This window comes from Heterocephalus glaber, unplaced genomic scaffold (genome assembly GCF_053883595.1).
Source record: "Heterocephalus glaber isolate CG9 unplaced genomic scaffold, H.glaber_assembly_v1.0 deba00001577, whole genome shotgun sequence".
NCBI lineage: Eukaryota > Metazoa > Chordata > Mammalia > Rodentia > Bathyergidae > Heterocephalus > Heterocephalus glaber.
Window position 1 is genome coordinate 10,609,435 of NW_028258358.1, and position 21,278 is coordinate 10,630,712.

At 36.1% G+C, this 21,278-nt stretch overlaps 1 long non-coding RNA gene across 3 annotated transcripts in view; it reads right to left on the reverse strand.

Moving 5' to 3' along the window:
- LOC106009416 (uncharacterized) overlaps positions 1–21,278 on the reverse strand; it is a 259,976-nt gene that overhangs the window by 219,816 nt on the left and 18,882 nt on the right. For all 3 annotated transcript variants that reach the window (XR_015443704.1, XR_015443703.1, XR_015443702.1), the window contains exon 2: positions 14,344–14,404. This is a non-coding gene — a long non-coding RNA (uncharacterized LOC106009416). The remainder of the gene's footprint in view (positions 1–14,343; positions 14,405–21,278) is intronic.

The window sequence follows — 21,278 nt, forward strand, 5'->3', positions numbered from 1 at the left end:
AGGAGAATGTTTATAGGAGACAATGATCAACAATAAGTAAATAAAATAATAATAATATTCCTAAATGTTAATGTAGGAAAATACAAGGAATAAATTTGTAGTGAACTGATAGCTGTAAATGTTCATTCCTCTACAAAGAAGTTGGATTTTCACAAGAAGTTCATTTGACTAAAAGAGTGCATAATATCAAGAAAGGGCATTATAAAAATGGTAAAGTCTTTGTATTGCATACATTTTCAGTAGTACTTCTTTGTGAAAGAATTAAAAAGCAAAACTCTTGAGTCAATTCAAAGTTATGCTTTTACAAGGTGTTCGACAGAAGAGGAAGGAACTGAGGTAAAGTAATAGTAATAGAGTGATAAAAAGGAGAGATTATGGAATCTAGATTAGAAAGACAAGAAAGTGAATCCAGAAAGAAACAGAGAGATTAAAAGGAAATGGAGTATTTGAGAGTCTAAGGTTTTCTGAGGTCGACGAGTAGGCATATTAATGTGACAGAGTTGGAAGCACAGATTGTCATACAAAGAGCATGATAATTGAAGTTTAATATTTCATATGTAATGTAGTATTAGGTTTTGTTATATTTCAACATATGGCTATATGTATCAAATAACTGAATTTAGGTAGATGTCAAGGTCTTCAGAATTAATATCAAATAATTGTCTTGGTCTGAATGATCCACAAAGTTATTCAATATGCCTAGGAAATTATTAAGATTGAAGTAGGAAAATACTTATTTAGACATGAAAGTAAATCTGGGACCATGGCAAGAAGGTAGAAAGATGGCAGCCTCCATAAAGGGTGTAGAATAATTGCACAAGATTCTGAAGTTCTAAGGATACATCAAAGCAGGTGTAGCTGGCACAGTAATAGCTGGTGTCCAAAAAGGATTACTCAAAGAATTACACCTCATATGCACCCTTGTATAATTCCTTCCCCTTGAATCCAACAGTAGCATGAGGCAGAATTGACACTACAAGATTTTGTGATTTAACATAGGTCATACATAGCCTTTTCACTCCCCTCTGGGCTTCCTAGAATACTTGCTCTGGAGAAATCTAGCCATCATATCAATGGCCATCTACCTAATAGCTAAATGGTGTCACTAGGTTATGAGGAAGCTGGTCATACAGGGAGTATACATGAAAACAGAGAAATGCCCAGCCCGGCCACCTCCGTTGATTTACAAGATGTGCATGTGATGAGAAAGCCATCTTTGACATCCAGCACAGTCAAATATGAACTTCATTTAACTATAACTCCATGAAGAGAGCTATCCAGCTGAGGCTAAGCAACTGGAAAAACCTTGAGAAACAATAATAAATGAATAATAAATGTTTAAGAGGTGATTTATTCCATAGGAATGTGTAATAATGGAAATTACTAGAAATTAAACAAAGACATGGATGGAAAAATGACACATCATATATGAAGAATTAAAGAGGAGGGCAAAGCTATAACTTGATGACTTATCTGCATAAGCTGAGGTGAACTGATAAGTGAAAGGGGATGGAGGGATTAGAAGAGTGATGTGGATTGGAATTTATTGGAATAGGATCCGAAAATGAAAATGGAAAATGATCTCTGGATTACACCATAGTTTAGTTTGAAACCCATCAGTTTGCATTTGTATCATTTACTGAGTGAAGTTAGTTGCTTCTTAAACTAACAGTTAAGTTGTTAATAATCTCATTCATGAGAAAGAGAATTTTAAGAAATCTATGACCAAAAAAGCCCACCTCGAAAAGACCTCCACAGGTCCACAAGCAACAGCCAGAGGACTTCCCAGATATCATTGGTAAGTTCATGCAGACACCAGCCAGAAGCCTGCTCAGACACCAGTGACTGGGGTGCACAACACCCAGCCAAAGGCCCTGTCACACAACAGCTACTTGGCAGGGGGGGAGTTCAGCCTGAGGCATGCTCAGATTCCATCCCAAGTGTGCATAGGCCCCAGCCAGAACCCGACCCAAACAACAGGGCAGCACAGGAATCCAGAAGGCCACCATTCTGTGCCCAGGAATTGATGCAAGGGTGAGCAGCAGAGAAAAGGCCTCTTGGTGACTTGCTGAGAATTGAAGACTACTGCGTGAGCAAAAAGTCACTTCAACAAAAGCACACCAGCCTGCATCTCTTGAAATGAGAAGACACATAAACAAGTCTCAAAACCAGACTCCCAGATCACCTAAGGCAACCCCAAAGGACAATGAGATGGAAAAATCTCGTACTCAAGCATCTGGACTCCCTGGACTGGCAATGAAAGAGGATCTGGAAAAATTAAATCATAAATAATTTCTCAGATAACAACAAATTGTGTCCATAGTGCAAGACATGATTAATAAATCTAGAACAGACACAGATAAAAAAAATAGAGGATCTGAGGAATATGATGAAATCCCAACATAGGAAACAAATGGAATCCATAAAACAGATACAAACAGATATCCAGGAGATGAAAAACTCCATTGAAAGTTTGCCCAGCAGAATGAGCCAATCTGAGGACAGAATTTCAGATATAGAAGACAGGATTGCAATTAGTGTCCAGGAAAGAAAAATTTATTAAAAATAGTAAGGGACCACGAGAAACCCAACCAGCAGCTGCTAGATGATGTAAAGAATAACATAAGACTGGTCAGAGTCAATGAAGAAACAGGGGAGAGTGCAGATGACATTAAAAAAAAAACTATTCACAGAAGTAATGACAGAAAACTTACCAAGCAGAGGAAAAGAACTTGACATAAAGATAAGTGAGGCATATAGGACTCCAACAAGCCATGATAAAAAAAAAATTTACACCTGGGAATATAATACTTAAGATTCTAGAAACCAATAGAAGAACAATATTCTACAAGCTGTTAGAGAAAAGAAACAAATCACATACAAAGGAAAGCCCATCAGAATCCAGCAGACTTCTCAACACAAATCCTCAAAGCAAGAAGAGCATGGAGTGAAATATTTCAAGCCCTAAAGGGAAACAGCCTCCAACCCAGATTGATATACCCTGCAAAACAATCTTTCAAAATTGATGGAGAAATATGATACTTTCATGCCAAAGAGTACCTTAGGAACTTCATGAATACTAAATCAGCACTCCAAAAATTTCAAAACACCTTCTAGGAAATGACAATGAGGATTAGAACCCCAGGAAGCCAAGCAGAATGAATCTATCAGGCACTAAAAGAAATTAAATTCAAAGTGGGAGAATTCAACAAAAAGGAAAGTTATGACAAGGATAAGTAAATACATCTCAATAATAGCTATCAATGCTAATGGTCTCAATTCACCAATGAAAAGAAATAGACTGGCTGAATGGGTCAAGAAGCAAGATCCAACAATATACTACATACAAGAAATACACTTAATTCAAAAAGAAACACATAGACTGAAAGTTAAGGGGGGGAAACAATACTCCAGGTGAAAAGAACTCAAAAAAAGCAGGACTAACTATCCTCTTTGCAGATCAAATGAATTTCAAAACAACACTGATTAAGAGGGACAAAGAGGGACACTACATCATTGTAAAGGGAAAAATTCAAGAGAAAGAGATCACAATCATAAATATATATACACCAAACACTAGTGCATCCAACTATATAAAACAAATACTACCAGACATGAAAAATCAAATAACCACTAATACAATAGTAGGTGGGGAACTCAATAGCCCACTGTCACAAATAGATAGATCAACTAGACAGAAAATAAACAATGAAATACTATAACTCCATCAAACTCTTAAATAAAGGAACTGAACAGATGTTTACATTGTGTTCCACCCCACAAAATCAGAATACACATTCTTTTCAATGAAATTGAAAAGGTAATTAAAAACATACCAACAAAGAAAAGCCCAGGACCTGATGGCTACACTGCTGAATTCTACAAGAAGTTTAGAGAAATAATATTGCTACTACTGTATAAATTCTTCAATGAAATTGAAAAGGAAGCAATACTCCCAAATTCATTCCTGGAAGCAAGCATGACCAATAGCAGAGAAAGACCTAACCAAAAAAGAAAGCTCTAGGCCATTCTCACTAATGAACATAGATGCAAATATCCTTAAGATACTGGCAAATAGAATGCAGAAGATCATCAAGAAGATCATACATCCTGACCAAGTGGCATTCATCCCAGGCATGCAGGGATGGTGCAACATATTCAAACCAATAAATGCAATACAAGATATTAAGAGAGCCAATGACAAAAACCATATCATCTTCTCAATAGATGCAGAAAAAGTGTTCCACAAAATCCAAAATGTATTCATGATTAAAAACCCTACAGAAAATTGGAATTGACTGTCACTATCTCAACCTGATAAAAACCATCTATGAAAAGCCAACAGCCAATATTATACTAAATGGTCAAAAACTGAAATCCTTCACACTAAAATCAGGAACAAGACAAGGATATCCACTATCACCACTCCTGTTCAATATAGTTTGCAAAACATTAGCCACAGCAATTAGATAAGAGAAAGGAATAAAGATAGGAAATGAAGTTAAATTGTCATTATTTGAAAACAACATGATACTCTATATAGAAGACCCCAAGAACTCCACCAAAAGGCTTTTAGAATTAATAATGAAATTCAGTAGAGTAGTTGGATACAAGATCAACACACAAAAATCCATAGCTTTCCTGTACATGGACAACAGACTCAAGGAAAGAGGACCTGGAGAAACAATTCCCTTCACAATAACATCCAAAAAATTGAAATACCTAGGAATCCACCTAACAAAAGAAATCAAAGACCTCTGCTATGAAAACTATAGCACTCTGAAAAAAGAGATCAAAGAGGATATCAAAAAATGGAAAAAGGTCCATTGCTCCTGGTTAGCAAGAACCAACATAGTGAAAATGGCCATATTTCCAAAACTACTATATGGATTCAATTCAATTCCAAATGAAATTTCAACAGCATACTTCATGTACCTTGAGAAAACAATCCAAAAATTCATTTGGACAAAGAAGAGACCTACAATATCAAAAGCAATTCTAGACCACAAAGACAACAAGGTATGGGGTATCACAATCCCCAACTTAGAACTATACCACAAAACTACTGTGATAAAAACAACGTAGTACTGGCAAAGAAACAGACCTGAGGACCAGGGGTACAGAGTAGAAGATGCAAAAACAACTCCAAACACACTCAGGTACCTCATCTTTGATGAAGGAGCCAAATACTCTCACTGGAAGAAAGATAGCCCCTTTAAGAAATGGTGCTTGAAAAATTGGGTTTGAGGCCAGGGATTTAGCTCAGTGGTTCTGGCGCCTGCCTGGCAAGTGCAAGGTCCCAAGTTTGATCCTCAGTACTAAAAAAAAAAAAAAATTGGGTTTCAACTTGCCAAAAATTAAAGCTAGAACTATATCTCTCACCATGGACTAAACTAAAATCAAAATGGATTTAAGATCTAAATGTTAAAACAGGAACACTAATATGGCTAGAAGGGAGGTTAGGTAGAACTCTTGAAGGCATTGGCTTAGGAAAAGATTTCATGAACAAAACCTCAGTTGCCCGTGAACTAGCGCAATCAACAAGTGGGATCTCTTCTTATTAAAAAGCTTCTGTGCAGCAAGAGAAACCACCAGCAGTGTGAAGAGACAACCCACAATGTGGGAAAAAATCTTCACCTGCTGTTACTCAGACAAAGTTCTACTATCTTGATTCTATAAAGAACTTAAAAAGATCAGACCCCCCAAATCGAAAGACCCAAACCAAAAATGAGCATCTGAAATGAACAGACATTTCTCACACAAAGAAGAAGAAATAGCAAATAAATAAATGAAAAAATGTTCAACATCACTGGTCATTCAAGAGAGGCAAATGAAAACAACTCTGAGATTCCACCTCACTCCAGAAAGAATGGCTGCTATCATGAAAACAACCAATAAGAAATGCTGGTGGGGTAGTGGGGAAAGGAACCCTGCTCCACTGCTGGGGAGCGTAGACTGGTGCAACCACTGTGGAAATCAGTATGGAGATAACTCAAAGAACTAGGACTGGAAGTCCATTTGACCCAGCTATTCCTCTGCCGGGTATCTTCCCCAAAGAATTACAAGAATCATACCACGGTGATATATGTGCACCCATGTTCATAGCAGCACAATTTGTAATAGCTAAAACGTGGAAACAGCCCAAATGCCCATAAACTGGAGACTGGATAAAGAAAACGTGGTGTTTTTTCTTTGTTTTTTTCCCATTAAGTTTATTTTTACATTTTAGTTATAAAATACAGTTACATTCATCATTGGGATCTTGTACCATTACATGAGTATCTTGGTTCTTATTTTTTCCCCATTCCCCTGCCCTCCCTTCACCCTCTCCTCCCTTCCCTATTTGCAAAGACTTTGTTTCCATTTTTTTCCTTTTCTCATATTTTTCTTTTCCCTTCTTTCCTTTCCCCTACCTCTCCCACTTCCCCTGCTCCTATAGACCTTTACTTCCTATTACACAATATCAATTATACATTTTTTAAATACAATATCAAGATCTAAGAGACATTACCACAGATTTTACAGAATTTTAAAGGATACAGAAAGCATATTTCAAAAATCTGTTTTGAAATAAATTTGACAACTTCTAAGAGGTACCTTGGAAGACAAATTAATGATACTAACTCTGGAGGAAATATAAAATTTGAATAGCACCTATTAAAGAAAGTATATTCCTAGCTTGAAAACCTACCTATATGAAAACAGCAGGCTCATATACATTTTAACTGATAAATTATATCAAATAATTAAAGCAGAAAAAAGCAGGAACACTTCTCCCCTCATTTTAGGAAATCAGCATTGTGCTAATTCTAAAACTGGATAAAGATAATAGAAGAAAATGTATGAACATAGATAGAAATTTGTTTAACAAAACAAACTATTAGAAGTCAGATCTGGCAGGATGTAGAAAGTGGTTTTATTATAGGGATGGCAGTGTTGGTTCACCATTGGAAGATCCACCCCTAAAAGTCATCATTTTAACAGAGGAAAGGAAAAAGCCATATGATCCTGTCACTAGTTGGAGAAAAAGTGTTGGACTGAATTCTACAGCTGTTCATGGTAAAAGCTATCAGGAGCCTACAAGTAGAACAGAACCTTCTCAACAGATTAAAGACGTGTGCTCCATACTTCCAGCAAGAATGCCTTATATGAATGGAGAAGATACAATGCTTTCTCCTTAAGGTGGGGAACAAGGGCAGATATGCTTACTCTTTATCTGTCCATTAAACTTTGAAACCTAGGCCCCACCAAAATAGTCTGGCAATAAAATGACACAATTAGGACAGTATTGGCAAGGTAGAAGTAAAATCTTTATATGTAGATGAAATGATCATCTACAGAGAAAATACTAAGAAATCTCTAGGAGCCCCTAGAACTTGTACTTGAATGTAGCAGGATTAGAAAACACAAGGTATATATAAAAATTCAGGTCTGTGTATACTTGCTATAAATGAAGAATTGGATATTGAAATTTAAAAGTTATGTAGGAGTACAAAGGACCTAGAAAAGTTAGAAAAAAATAAAAAGTGTTGGAAGACGTTTAGTACCTAATTTTAAGACTTCTAGAGGTACATTAATCAAGGCAGTGCTGGTGTAAGGAAAGACATATAGATCATTTGGATAAAACAGAGAATCTAGAAATAGAACCACACATATATGGTCCACTGAGTTTTGAAAGATTATTTAATATTAGCATTTTATAGAATATAAACTCAATTCAAGAGCCGAGGAAGAGAAAGTATTTTCACCAAACGGCGCTAGAATACCTGGTATCCATATATAAAAAATGAACCTCAACTCTTTATTTCCATACATGAAAATAACTTGAAGAGATCTATGAACCTAAATATGAAAGTCTAAAAGTATAAAACTTTAAGAAGAAATTATAAGGGAAAATGTTTATGAATTCAGGGTGGGTAAGAACTACCTAGTATACAAAAACATGATGTATAAAAGAAAAAAATTGAAAATGAGATTCCATCAAAATTTAGAACTTTAAATGACATCATTAAAATGAAAAGTAGTCTTTAAACAGGCCGTATTTATAATGCGTATAACCTATGACCAGAATATATAAAGAACTCTTACAGCTCATTAATAGACAACCCAATTAAAAAGTAGACATAAGAAGATGATAAATAGCCAGTACAACACAAGGAAAGGTGTGCAACCCTAGAATCAGAAAAATACTAATCAGTACAATTACAAGATTGAATCATCCCTTCATTAGGGATATAAAGTTAAAAGTTTTAAAAGCCTTGTCATGACTTTTTCTTTTTGTTGGATTCTCCACCTTTGGGTTTAATTTGTCATGCCCATTGGATTCATTCTGCTGGGTTTCCTGGGGTTGTGATCCTCATTGTCTTTTCCCAGGGTATTGTCCAAAATTTTTTGGAGTGCTGGTTTGGTATTCATAAAGTTCCCGAGGTGCTCTTTATCATGAAAGTATCTTATTTCTCCATCAATTTTGAAAGATAGTTTTGCAGGGTCCATCAGTCTGGGTTGGAGGCTGTTTTCCTTTAGGGCTTGAAATACATCACTCCAAGCTCTTCTTGCCTTGAGAGTTTGCATTGAGAAGTCTGCTGTGATTCTGATGGGCTTTCCTTTGTATGTGATTTGTTTCTTTTCTCTCACTGCTTGTAGAATTTCGTTCTTCTGTTGGGTTTCTGGAATCTTAACAATTATATGCCTATGTGTAGATTTTTTTTTTATTAAGGTTAGCTGGAGTTCTATATGCCTCACTTATCTGAATGTCAAGTTCTTTTCCTCTCCTTGGGAAGTTTTCTGCCATCACTTCTGTGAACAGTTTTTTTATGTCATCTGCACTCTCTCCTCTTTCTTGACTCCAATCAGTCTTATGTTACTCTTCTTTGCATCATCTAGCAGCTACTGGATTGATTTCTCGTGATCCCTTACAATTTTAAAGCAATTTTTCTTCTCCTGGTCACTAATTGCAATTTTATCTTCTATATCTGAAATTCTATCCTGACATTGGTTCTTTCTGCTGTGTAGACCTTCAGTGGAGTTTTTAATCTCCTGGAAATCTGTTTGTATCTGTTTTATGGATCCCATTTGTTTCCTATGTTGGGATTCCTTCATGTTCCTCAGATCCTCTATTTTTTTATCTGTGTCCCCTCTAGATTTATTAATCATGCCTTGCACCATGAGCACAATCTTTGCTGGTATCTGAGTAATTATTTCTGATTTCATTTTTCCTAGATCCTCTTTTGTTGCCAGTTCAGACAGTCCAGGTGGTTGCATATCAGATTGTTCCATCTTGTTTCCCTTTGGAGTTGCTCTAGGTGATCCAGAAGTCTGTTTTTGAGGCTTGTTTAGGTGTTTTCTCATTTCCACAGGGGCGAGGCGGGGTTTGTGTGCTTCTGGCACCTGCATGGCTCACCCTTTCTGACCTAGGAGCGTGGGATGGTGGCGGGGGAGCTTCCTTCTGGGTGCTGGGACCGGCTCACCTTCTCTGTCCTCAAATATATGGGTTTTTTATAAAATGGAGTAGTACTCAGCCATAAAATATGAGAAAGTAGAGACATTTATAGGTAAATGGATGTACATTGAGGTGATACTCTTAAGTGAAATAAGTAGGTCACACATGTAAATACCAAATAGTTTCTCTAGTGTGAGAAACTGAAAGTGTAAGTGAGGACTAAAAGGTATAATAGATAATGTGAAATAGGAAGAAAAGGGGCAAAGGGGAAGGGGAAGTGGGAGGGGTAGGGGAAAGGAAAAAGGGAATGGAATTAATATGAGAAAATGGAAAAATGGAAACAAAATCTTTGTAAATAGGGAGGGATGGAGGGATTGAAGGGAGGGCTAGACAATCATGAAAAATAAGAACCAAGAAAGCTTAGGTAAAGATGCAAATTTCCAATGATGAATGTCATTATAAGGAATACCTAAAAGGTACCACTGACTAGAATGAATAATTGATAATGCAAAATAGGAAGAAAAGGTCTAAATGTGTAGGGGTGGTGGGAGTGACAGGGGAAAGAAAGAAGGGAAAGGAAAAATGATGAGAAATGGAAAAAATGGAAACAAAGTCTTTGTAAATAGGGAAGGGTGGAGGGGGTGAAGGGAGGGCTAGGAATGGGAAAAAAAATAAGAACCAAGATGCATCATGTAAAGGTACAAGTTCCCAATGAGAAATGTAAATGTGTCATATACCTAAAATGTACCAATAAATGACTTTAAGTAATAAAAAAAATTGGAATAGACAGACTATATCTCAACCTGATAAAAGCCATCTATTTAAAACCAACAGCCAATATCATACTAAATGGTCAAAAACTGAAACCCTTCACACTAAAATCAGGAACAAGACAAGGATGTCCACTATCACCACTTCTGTTCAATATGGTTTTGGAAACATTAGCCAAAGCAATTAGACAAAAGAAAGAAATAAAAGGAATAAAGACAGGAAACAAAGAAGTTAAATTGTCATTTTTTCAGACAACATACTTTATATAGAATACCCCAAGAACTCCACAAAAAGTCTTTTATAGAGTTAATAATAAAATTCAGTAGAGTAGCTGGATACAAAGGCAACACACAAAAATCAATAGCTTTCCTGTACATGAATAACAGACTGAATGAAAGAGGAGCTGGAGAAACAACTCCCTTCACAATAGTGTCCAAAAAAAATGAAATACCTAGAAATCAATCGAACAAAAGAAATCAAAGACCTCTGCTCTGAAAATTATAGGTCTTTATCTCAACCTGATAAAGGCTATCTATGAAAAACCAATAGCCAACATTATTCTAAATGGTCAAAAACTGAAAACTTTCATACTAAAATAACAAACAAGACAAGTATGCCCACTATCACCACTCCTGTTCAATATAATTCTGGAAACATTAGCCACTGCATTTAGACAACAGAAAAAAATAAAAGGAATAAAGATAGGAAACAAAGAAGTTAAATTGTCATTATTTGCCGATGACATAATACTCTACATAAAAGACCCAAAAAACTCTGCTAAAACTCCTGTAGACAGACAGAATCATTATAGTAGCCAGATACAAGGTCAATACTCAAAAATCAATTGCCTTCTTGCACACAAATGATGGACTCACTGAGAGAGAAATTGGGAAAACAATTCCTTTCACAAGAGCATCCAAAAAATGAAATATCTAGGAATCATTCTAATGAAGGTAGTAAAAGACCTCTACCTTGAAAACTATAGCACTCTGAAAAAAGAAATTGAAGAGGATATCAAAAAATGGAAAGACATCCCTTGCTCCTAAGTAGGAACAACCAATATAGTAAAAATGGCCATACTTCCAACACTGTAATACAGATTCAATGCAATCCCGATTGAAATCTCAACAGTATATTTCACAGAACTAGCGAAAACAATCCAAAAATTCATTTGGAACCAGAAGTGACCTAGAATAGCAAAAGCAATTCTAGACAACAAAGACATAATGTAGGTATCACACTCCCCAACATGAAACTATACTAAAAAGCCATTCCAATAAAAACATCATAGGGCTGGGGATTTAGCTCAGTGGTTTCACTGCCTGCTGCACAAGAGCAAGGACCTGAGTTCGATCCCCTGTACAAAAAAAAAAAAAAAGCATGGCACTGGCAAAGAAAGAGACCCAAGGATCAGTAGAATAGATTCGAAGTTTCAGACACCATTCCAAACACACTCAGCCACCTCATCTTTGACAAAGGAGCCAAACTAGATTTCAACCTGCCACAGATTAAAACTAGGCCTCTATCTTTCACTATGCACTAAACTAAATTTGAAGTGGATCAAAGATGTAGGTATTGAAACAGAAACACTAAACTTGCTGGAAGATAAGTTAGGTAGAACTCTTGAAGACATTGGCATAGGAAAAGACTTTATGAACAAAATCTCAGTAGCAAGGGAACTAGCCCAGAGAATCAACAATTGGGTTCTCACCTTATTAAAAAGCTTCTGAACTGCTCGAGAAACCACCAACAGAGCTAAAAGACAACCTACAATCTGGGAAAAAATTTTGCTAGCTGTTCCTCACACAAAGGACTACTATCTAGAATGCATAAAGAACTTTAAAAAAATCAGACCCCCAAAATATAAAGACCCAATTCAAAATGGGCATCTGAAATGAACAGACATTTCTGAGACAAAAAAGTAAAAGCAGCAAATAAACATATGAAAAAATGTTCGACATCACTGGTCATTGAAGAGATGCAGACAAGAACAGCACTGAGATTCCACCTCACCCCAGAAAGAATGGCTGCTATCGAGAAATCAACCAATAACAAATCCTGGTGAGGTTGTGGGGAGAAAAGAGCACTTCTCCATTGTTGTGGTGCTGACTGGTGCAACCACTGTGGAAATCAATATGGAAATACCTCAAAAAACTAGAATTAGAGGTCTCATTTGACCCAGCTATTCCCCTGTTGGATATCTTCCCAAAAGAATTAAAAGAATTGTACCACAGAGATATATGCACACCCATGTTTATAGAGGTAGAGTTTGTAATAGCTAAAACTTGGAAGCAGTCAAATTGCCCATCAACTGGAGACTGGATAAAGAAGATATGGTTGGTTTTTTTTTTATAAAATGGAGTACTATTCACCATAAAGAATGAGAAACTAAGTCAGTTGTAGCAAAGTGGATGCACATTGAGGACATACTCTTAAGTGAAATAAATAGGACTCACATTTGTAAATACTGAAAAGTTTCTCTCATGTGAGAAACTGAAAGTGTAAATAAGGATCAAAATGTATGCTAGATTATGTGAATAGGCAGAAAAGGTGCAAAGGGGAAGGGGAAGACAGAGGGGTAGGAGAAAGGAAGAAGAGGAAGGAAAAATATGCAAAAAGGGAGAAGTGGAAACAAAGTCTTTGTAAATATTGAGAGATGGAGGGGTTGAAGGGATGACAGGGGAATGGGGAAAAAATAAGAACCAAGATAAAGCACATAAAGGTATAAATTCCCAATGATGAATGTCATCATATTTTTTACCTAAAATGTACCAATAAACTTAATGAAAGAAAGAATTAAAAGAATCATACCATAATGATATATGTGCACCCATGTTCAAAGAGGCACAGTTTGTAATAGCTAAAACTTGGAAACAGCCTAATTGCCCATGAACTGGAAATTGGGTAAAGAAAATGTGTTTTTAAAATAAAATGGAGTATTACTCACCCATAAAGAATGAGAAATTAGAGACAGTTATAGCTAAATGGATGCACATTGAGGCAATATTTTTAAGCGAAATAAATAGGACACATATGTAAATTCTGAAGTTTCTCTGGTACGAGATACTAAAGTATAAATGAGGATCAAAATATATACTAGATAATGTGAAATAGGCAGAAAAGGTACAATGGGGAAGGATAAGTAGGAGGAGTAGGGGAAAAGAAAAAGAAAACGGAATTAATATGAGAAAATGAAAAAATGGAAACAATCGTAAATGTAGAGGGGTGAGGGGTTGAAGGGAAGGCAGGGGAATGGGGGGAAAATAAGAATCAAGATATATTATGTAAAGGTGCAAATCTACATTGATGAATGTCATTATATTACATACATAAAATGTTCAAATAAAATTAATTTATAAAAAATAAACCTATGACCATAGACTATTGAACATTAAGTCATGTGGACAGGGAAATGTCTCCAAATGGTGGCAACAGCTGTGATAGAGAGGAAGAATGAGAGTCAGGATATAAACTTTTCAATAAAAGTCTAATTTATAACAAAACTGAGAAGTAGATTGACAGGAAATAAAACTCAGAAGGTTTTTTTTCTAGAAATGGAAGCTTATCATGATCTTTAACTACCTGTATTTTTAAAGGAAATGTACCCATGAGTGGGTTTATTTGGTTGATGGAAAACCTTTTTCAAATGCTCTGAATACATAAACACAGTATCAAACTTACTCCTGAATGCTTTTTTGGTTGACTTGTTCTTTACTTTTGAGTTTTAGGATAATTCCTTGACTTGTTATCTTGTAGGTAAAAGGGCCACAGTACAAGAATATGTCTGTCACTGGAATTATACAAGATGGATCTGTATGAGTTTCTAAACATTTTCTCCTAAAACCTCCCACAAGCTATATTTTCACATTTCTTTTTTAATTATTTTCCTCCTACCTCCCTTTTTGAGCTCTACTAACTCAAGAAAAATCTCATATAAATATATACCCTTCTTAGGGTAAATTTGTTGCAAAAGCATACTTATACCTTCATGTTCAAAATAAATCAATATTTGATTAAGAAAAATGAGCCATTTGTACATCATCAGGTGCATTTGACCTTGAAATAGGACTCATCATAATTTGTGGGCAATGTTCATTAAAAAAACAGATGAAAGTTGGCACAGTGTTGCTCACCTGTAATCATAGCACACAGGAGGCTGAGGCAGTAGGATCAAGAGTTCAAGGACAGCCCGAGCTGTACAACATATGATTGAAAAATAAAATGAATGTTTAATTTTAAAAATGTATTACGCTGAGAGACACAATACCATTAATCTCCTTCAGAATACTCCCCCTAATTTTCAATCCCCATTATGTAGTGAGTTTAAGACTGGCCTAGATTACACAGTGAGAACCATCTCAAAAAACATACACATATTTGTAAAAATCCAGAGTAAATTGTATAAAATAACAGGTAGAGAATACTTTTGATACATATTATAAATATTTTGGTTATAAATTAATTTTATGCCTGTCCACCATCACTTCTTTTCCTTTTCTTTAAATCATCTATACAGTATTTCTCCACTGTTCTATCTTCAGAAAATTATGAAATACTCTGAAAGTATTGAGTGTATAGAATACTAAATTATAGAACTGGAGAACAGTTAAGAGAGCTGAATTAAACTATTTGATATCACGGCAGGTAAATTTGGGACCCACAAAAGTTGCCTGATTTTAGAAAGATTTCCCAGATAAGGAAGTGAATCAGGTATCTGACCCATGTAGTACTTTTTCTAACATTCTAGGTACTTAGTCATGCAAACAAAATGGCTTTACCAGCCTCAGATATAAGTGATTATAATTGGGAATTTACTTTTTTCAAAATAATTTTAGAGGCATTCTTGTATTCCATTTCAACTTTAACAAAAAGCTAATTGTGCTTTCAAAATGGTCATACCAAATTTTAAATATTTAACCAATATACTGAGCATCAGAATTTCACTCTTTAATCATACTTTTTGCTTCAAAAGTAGGCATTTCTATGTGCAAAAAAATAGAAAATATAAAATACAGGTTAGGTTAATTTTCTTTATTACAAATGTCTTAATTATACATCATACAACTTTTTTCAGCCAGAAGTGATAGTAACATATATATGATCTTTTGCCAATTCCTGACAAAATTTCTCTGGAGTTGTTTTCCAGAAATTATTTGAATTATAACCACATTTTATTTTCACTCCTTTCCTTCTTTTCCCTTCACTATTGGATATGCTGGCTAACAACTCTGGGGTATTTACAAAAGAAAACCATTTCACTCCCATGTGACAGGCCGTTATAAAACTTCATTAATGGAAGCTGCATGGAAATAATACATTTCAAAATGCTTTATAAAGATTTTAAATTATATATTTAACAGTTTGAGATATAATTGACATGCAATTAACTATTGAAAGTATAAAATTTGATGAATTTTGACATATGATATAAACCCATGAAAACCGTCACCATAATCAAGATTATGGTTGGGCACATTTTTCACCCCCAAAAGTGGTCTCATGCCTGCTCATAGTCCTTACCTTTCACTACTTGCTTTGTGCCTCAGTGACCTGCTGGGAACCACTGATCTAGGATTATGATACAAATCATCTGCCATACAGCCTATTTTGTCTAGCTTCTTTCATAAAACATAATAATTTTGTGATTCATCTTCACTGTGGTATGTTACAATAGTTCATCAAGTAGAATTAACTGCATATACCCAGGTTTTGTCTGTCCATTAACTTGTTGATACAGTGGTTTCTAGTTTCGGGTTATTACAAAAAAGCTATAAAAAGTATTCATACACAATTATGTTATTTTTAAATTAATTTATTAGTACAATTTAAATATACACAATGATCACATTCATCAAAGGGATTTTGTACCTGTATAGGATATATATTGATTCCTCTTTTTTTTCCCAATCCTATCCCTTCTCTCCAACCCCCCCTCCCATTTACAAAAGCTTTGTTTCCATTATTTCCTTCTTTTCTCATTTTTCCCTTCCTTTTCCCTCTCCCCTTTCACAATTTCCCTTTCCTTTTGAATAGTTTCTTCCTATTTAATATTATCTATTATATAAATTTTTGTCCTTATTCACCTTTTCAGTTTCTCACACCAGAGAGACAATGAGATATTTATACACTTTATTTCACTTAAGGGTGTAGTCTCAAGTTGCATCCATTTAGCTATAAATGTTTCAAGTTTATCTTTCCTTATGGAAGAGTAGTACTACATTATATATATATAAAAAAAGCACATCTTTTTTATCCATTCTTGGGTTGATGGACATTTGGGTTGTTTCCAAGACTTAGCTATTACAAACTGTGTCACTATAAACATGGTTGCTCACATATTATTATGATATGATGGTTTCAATTCTTTCAGGAAGATACCAAGAAGGGGAATAGCTGGGTCTAATCTTAATTTTTTGAGAAATCTCCGCACTGATTTCCACGGTGGTTGCACCAGTCTACATTCTCACCAACAGTAGAGGAAGGTTCCTTTTTCCCCATAGTCTTGCCAGCATTTATTGTTGATTGATTTCTTGATAATATCCATTCTTTTTGGAGTGAAATGGAATCTTAGTATTGTTTTAATTTGTATCTCTCAGATGACCAGTGATGTTCAGCATTTTTTTGTATATTAGTTTGTCATTTCTACCTCTTTATCTGAGAAGAGTTTATTCATTTCAAATGCTCATTTTTGGAATGGGTCTTTAAGTTTAGGAGGTTTGATTTTTTTTTTCAATTATTTATATGTTCTAGATATTAGTCCTTTATCTGAGGGACTACTGGTTAGAATTTTTTCCCACACTGTGGGTTGTCTCTTCACTCTGTTGGTGATTTCTTTTGTAGTGCAAATGCCAGGGCTGAAGCACTCATAGTGTGAAAAATGAAGATGAGAGATTAAGAAAGACAAAGAGATTTAATAAGGAATAGGTGGGGCCAGGTGGGGCTCTTAACTCCAGATGGGAGGAAAAGACCATCAAGCAAATGTCTGCATGTTTATTTATAGTGGTAGAGGTAAAAGGGGCTGGTCTGTAACCAGAGCCAGGAGAGTAGCTAAGGTCTACAGAGGATCATGCTTGGTTTTCTGGTGAATGGACAGGGAGGAAGATAGTCCTCTTCTCAGCCAGGCCTTACTCCACTGCTCCACCATGCCCTCTTGTTGCCTGCTCTCCTCCCACAGGGCCCTGCCTCATCTGCACGAGGAAGGGAACAAGATGTATGTTCCTCATTCCATGTGGGGCCCTCCTTCATCTGTGGGAGGAGGCAAGTTAGGCCATACTCATAGTGATCCCCAGCATGTCACTCCCACCATGCAAAAACTTTTTAATAGGATGAGATTCCAGTTGTTGATTCTTTGTACTATTTCCCATGCAGTTTGTGTTTTGTTCATAAAATCTTTGCCTACTCCCATGTCCTCAAGAGTTCTACCTATTCTCTCTTCCAGCAGATTCAGTGTTTCTGTTTTAATATTTAGATATGTGGCCCATTTTGATTTTAGATTAGTGTATGGTGAGAGACATGGGTCTAGTTTTAGTCTTCAGTGTGTGGAAAGCCAGTTTTTCCAACACCGCTTATTAAAGAAGCTATATTTCCTCCAGTGAACATGTTTGGAAGATAAGGATAAGGTGGTTGAGAGCATTTGGTGTTGTTTCTCCCTTTTCTAGTGTGTTCCATTGATCCTCAGGTCTGGTTTTTGCCAATACCAAGCTGTTTTTATTACAGTAGCTCTGTAGTATAATTTCAAGTCAGGGATTGTGATGCCCTCTGCCTTGTTTGTGTTTTCCAGAATTATTTTTGCTATTCTAGGTTTCTTCTAGTTCCAAATGAATTTTAGGAAGATTTTCTCTAGTTCTGTGAGGTACGCTAATCAGGAAAAGATAAGGATGCCCAGTATGACCACTTCTATTCAAAATATTTCAGGAAACATTAACCACAGCAATTAGAGAAAAAAAAAGAAACGTTCCCCCCAGCTTGGCTGTGCGGGCACCTACAACAACAGCCCCACTCTCCCTGCCTCACCCGCTTCTTGGCTGTACAGCAACTTGGATCCACACTACAGAGGCACAGGGGAGCATAAAGGTCATTGTCCTGAGCTGTAGAAGTGAACAACAGAGAGAGGGCCTCTCTCAGGCTCCTTGATGAAAGTTGAAGCCCACTGGAAAAGTGAAGAGAATCTCTACAATAAAGGCACACCAGACCACTGTGCTTGGTAAATTGGAGGGATCATCACCTCCCATAGCAACCTGGACTATCTTCAGGGGAAAAGCAGCTGGAATCTGCAATAGAAACTTGCAGAGTTCAAACCTGCAGAAGGACAGGGAGCTCAACTTGGGACTTGGAGCCAGAAATCGCCCTGAATCTCATGAGTCTGTTACTGGCTTACTGAGACTCATTGACTTATAACTGCACACTGCTGCCCACGTTGTCTATTGTAACAGCAGAGACATACCCTGAAGGGGGCCCTTCATTTTTATCTTTTATTTGCTATTTTCAAAATTACCACTATTTTTTTGCTCTTACCTTTAATTTTTTTCTTCTTTGCTACTCTTTTAAAATTTTTATTTTTCTCTTTTTTCCTTCTTTTCTCTTTTCTCTCTCTCTCTCTCTCTCTCTCTCTCTCTCTCTCTCTCTCTGCCTCACTCCCTTGCTGTCCCACATTGTTCTTCATCTCCCTGTGTGTTCCTGTTCTGCCCCTAATTCATATTTCTTCTTCATCTTTCTTTTCTTCTCTTTCCTTCTCTTGCCTGTGCCCTCTGGCCTCACTGCTAACATTTCCCTATCCTTCTACTTACCTATTCCTCCCTCCTCAACTCCTTCTAACTCCCCATCCTGAAGGGTAAAGTTGCTATATTGAAGAGTTTATTCACTATACACATATGTTGGGTTGGTCCTTGATTTTGATTTAATTCACACAGTTAAAGGTTATAGACTAATAACTACCACAAATTGTCATTTTCTAAGAGGTACTTGATGCTATTGTGTTGCTGATTATATTACTTGGGCAGAGGTGTTGTGATTGATCTAATCAGTTGTCCTTCCTGGTATAATGAAAATGAGACAGCTTCAGAGACATTAGAGACTCAAAACCTAAAGACCAGGTATATCTGGAAGACACCTCTGAGAAGCAATAATTCCATAAGGTTTCTAACTACAAGCAACAAAGGTACTAACAATAAGTAACTTCGGGCTATCAACCCAGGAATTAAAGCAAGGACAGTACCAAAAACAAAAATGAGAAGACATTTAAGCAAGGCACAAAGTCAGATTCCACCCCCCAAAAGGCAAATTCTGGGGGAAACGAGGTAGAAAAGTCTGATAATCAACCACCTCGACACGCAGAACTGACAGCACAAGAAGTAACAAAACAGATGAATGAGGCTCTAGAAAAATTCAAAACAGAAATAATTTCCCAGAAAACTACAGAGATGGTGAGCAGAGTGAAAGACATGATTAGAGGCACTAGAACAGAAAAAAAAAGTAGATGATCTCAGAAACATGCTGGAAGCCAGGAATGCCCAGCATAAGAAAGAAATGAAAAACATGATCTCCAAACATAAGAAAGAAATGGAATCCATGAAACAGATTCAAAAGGATATTCAGGAGATTAAAATCTCCGTTGAAAGCATGCAGAGCAGATTAAGGGAATCTGAAGATAGAATATTAGATATAGAAGACAGGATTGTGGTTCAGGACCATGAAAACAGAAATCTCTTCAAAATAGTAAGGGACCATGAGAAATCAATCCAGCAGCTCATAGATGATACAAAGAATAACATATGACTGACAGAAATCCACAAAAAAACAGAAGAAAGTACAATTGACATAAAAAAAACTGTTCAAAGAAGTAATAGTAGAAAAATTCCCAGACAGAAGTGGAGAATTGGACATACAGATAAGTGAGGCATATAGAACTCCAACTAGCCATGATCAAAAAAAATCTACATCTAGACATATAATAGTCAAGATCACAGAAACCCAACAGAAGAACAAAATCCTACAGGCAATTAGAGAAAAGAAACAAATTACCTACAAAAGAAAGCCCATCAGAATCATGGTAGACCTCTCAATACAAACCTTCAAATCAAGGAGAGCCTGGAATGAAGTATTTCAAGCCCTAAAAGAAAATAACTTCCAACCTAGACTGTTGTATCCTGAAAAATTATCTTTCAAATTGATGGGGAAATTAGATACTTCCATGACAAAGAATACCTGAGAAAATTCATGAACACCAAACCAGCACTCCAAAACTTCTAAACAATACCCTGGAAAAAGACAATGAAGGACACAACTCCATGAGGCTCAAAGAGGGAATCCACCAGGCAAGGGAAGAAACTAAAGGGAAAGGGGGAAAAAAATAAGAAATGAAAGAGCCAACAACAGCAAAACATCATGACAAGGATAAGTCAGTATCTATCAATTATAACTATCAATGTTAATGGCCTCAATTCACCAAACAAAAGAAATAGACTGACAGAATGGATTAAGAAGCAAAATCCAGCAATATGCTGTATACAAGAAACACACCTAACTCAAAAGGAAATTCATAGACTGAAAGTAAAATGATGGAAAACAGTTCTTCAAGTGACAGGAACCCAGAAAAAAGCAGGGGTAGCAATCTTATCTGCAGACAAAGTAGATTTTAAACCAAAACTAATTAAGAGAGACAAAGATGATCACTACATCCTTGTGAGGGGGACAATCCAAGAGGAAGAGATGACAATCCTAAATACATATGCACCAAATCACCAAATTCAAATGCTCCCAACTATACAAAACAAATATTAATCAGCATGAAAAATCAAATAAGCACTAATACAATTGTAGTGGGGGACTTCAATACCCCACAATCACAAATAGACAGATCATCTAGACAAAAAATTAACAACAAAATTTTAGTACTGAACCAAGCTATTGAACAAATAAACTTAATAGATGTTTACAGCATGTTCCACCCCCACAAAATCAGAATACACATTCGTTTCAGCTGCACATGGGTCATTCTCCAAAATAGACCACATGCTAGCTCATAGGACATGTCTGAGTAAATGTAAAAGAATTGAAGTTAACCCTGTGT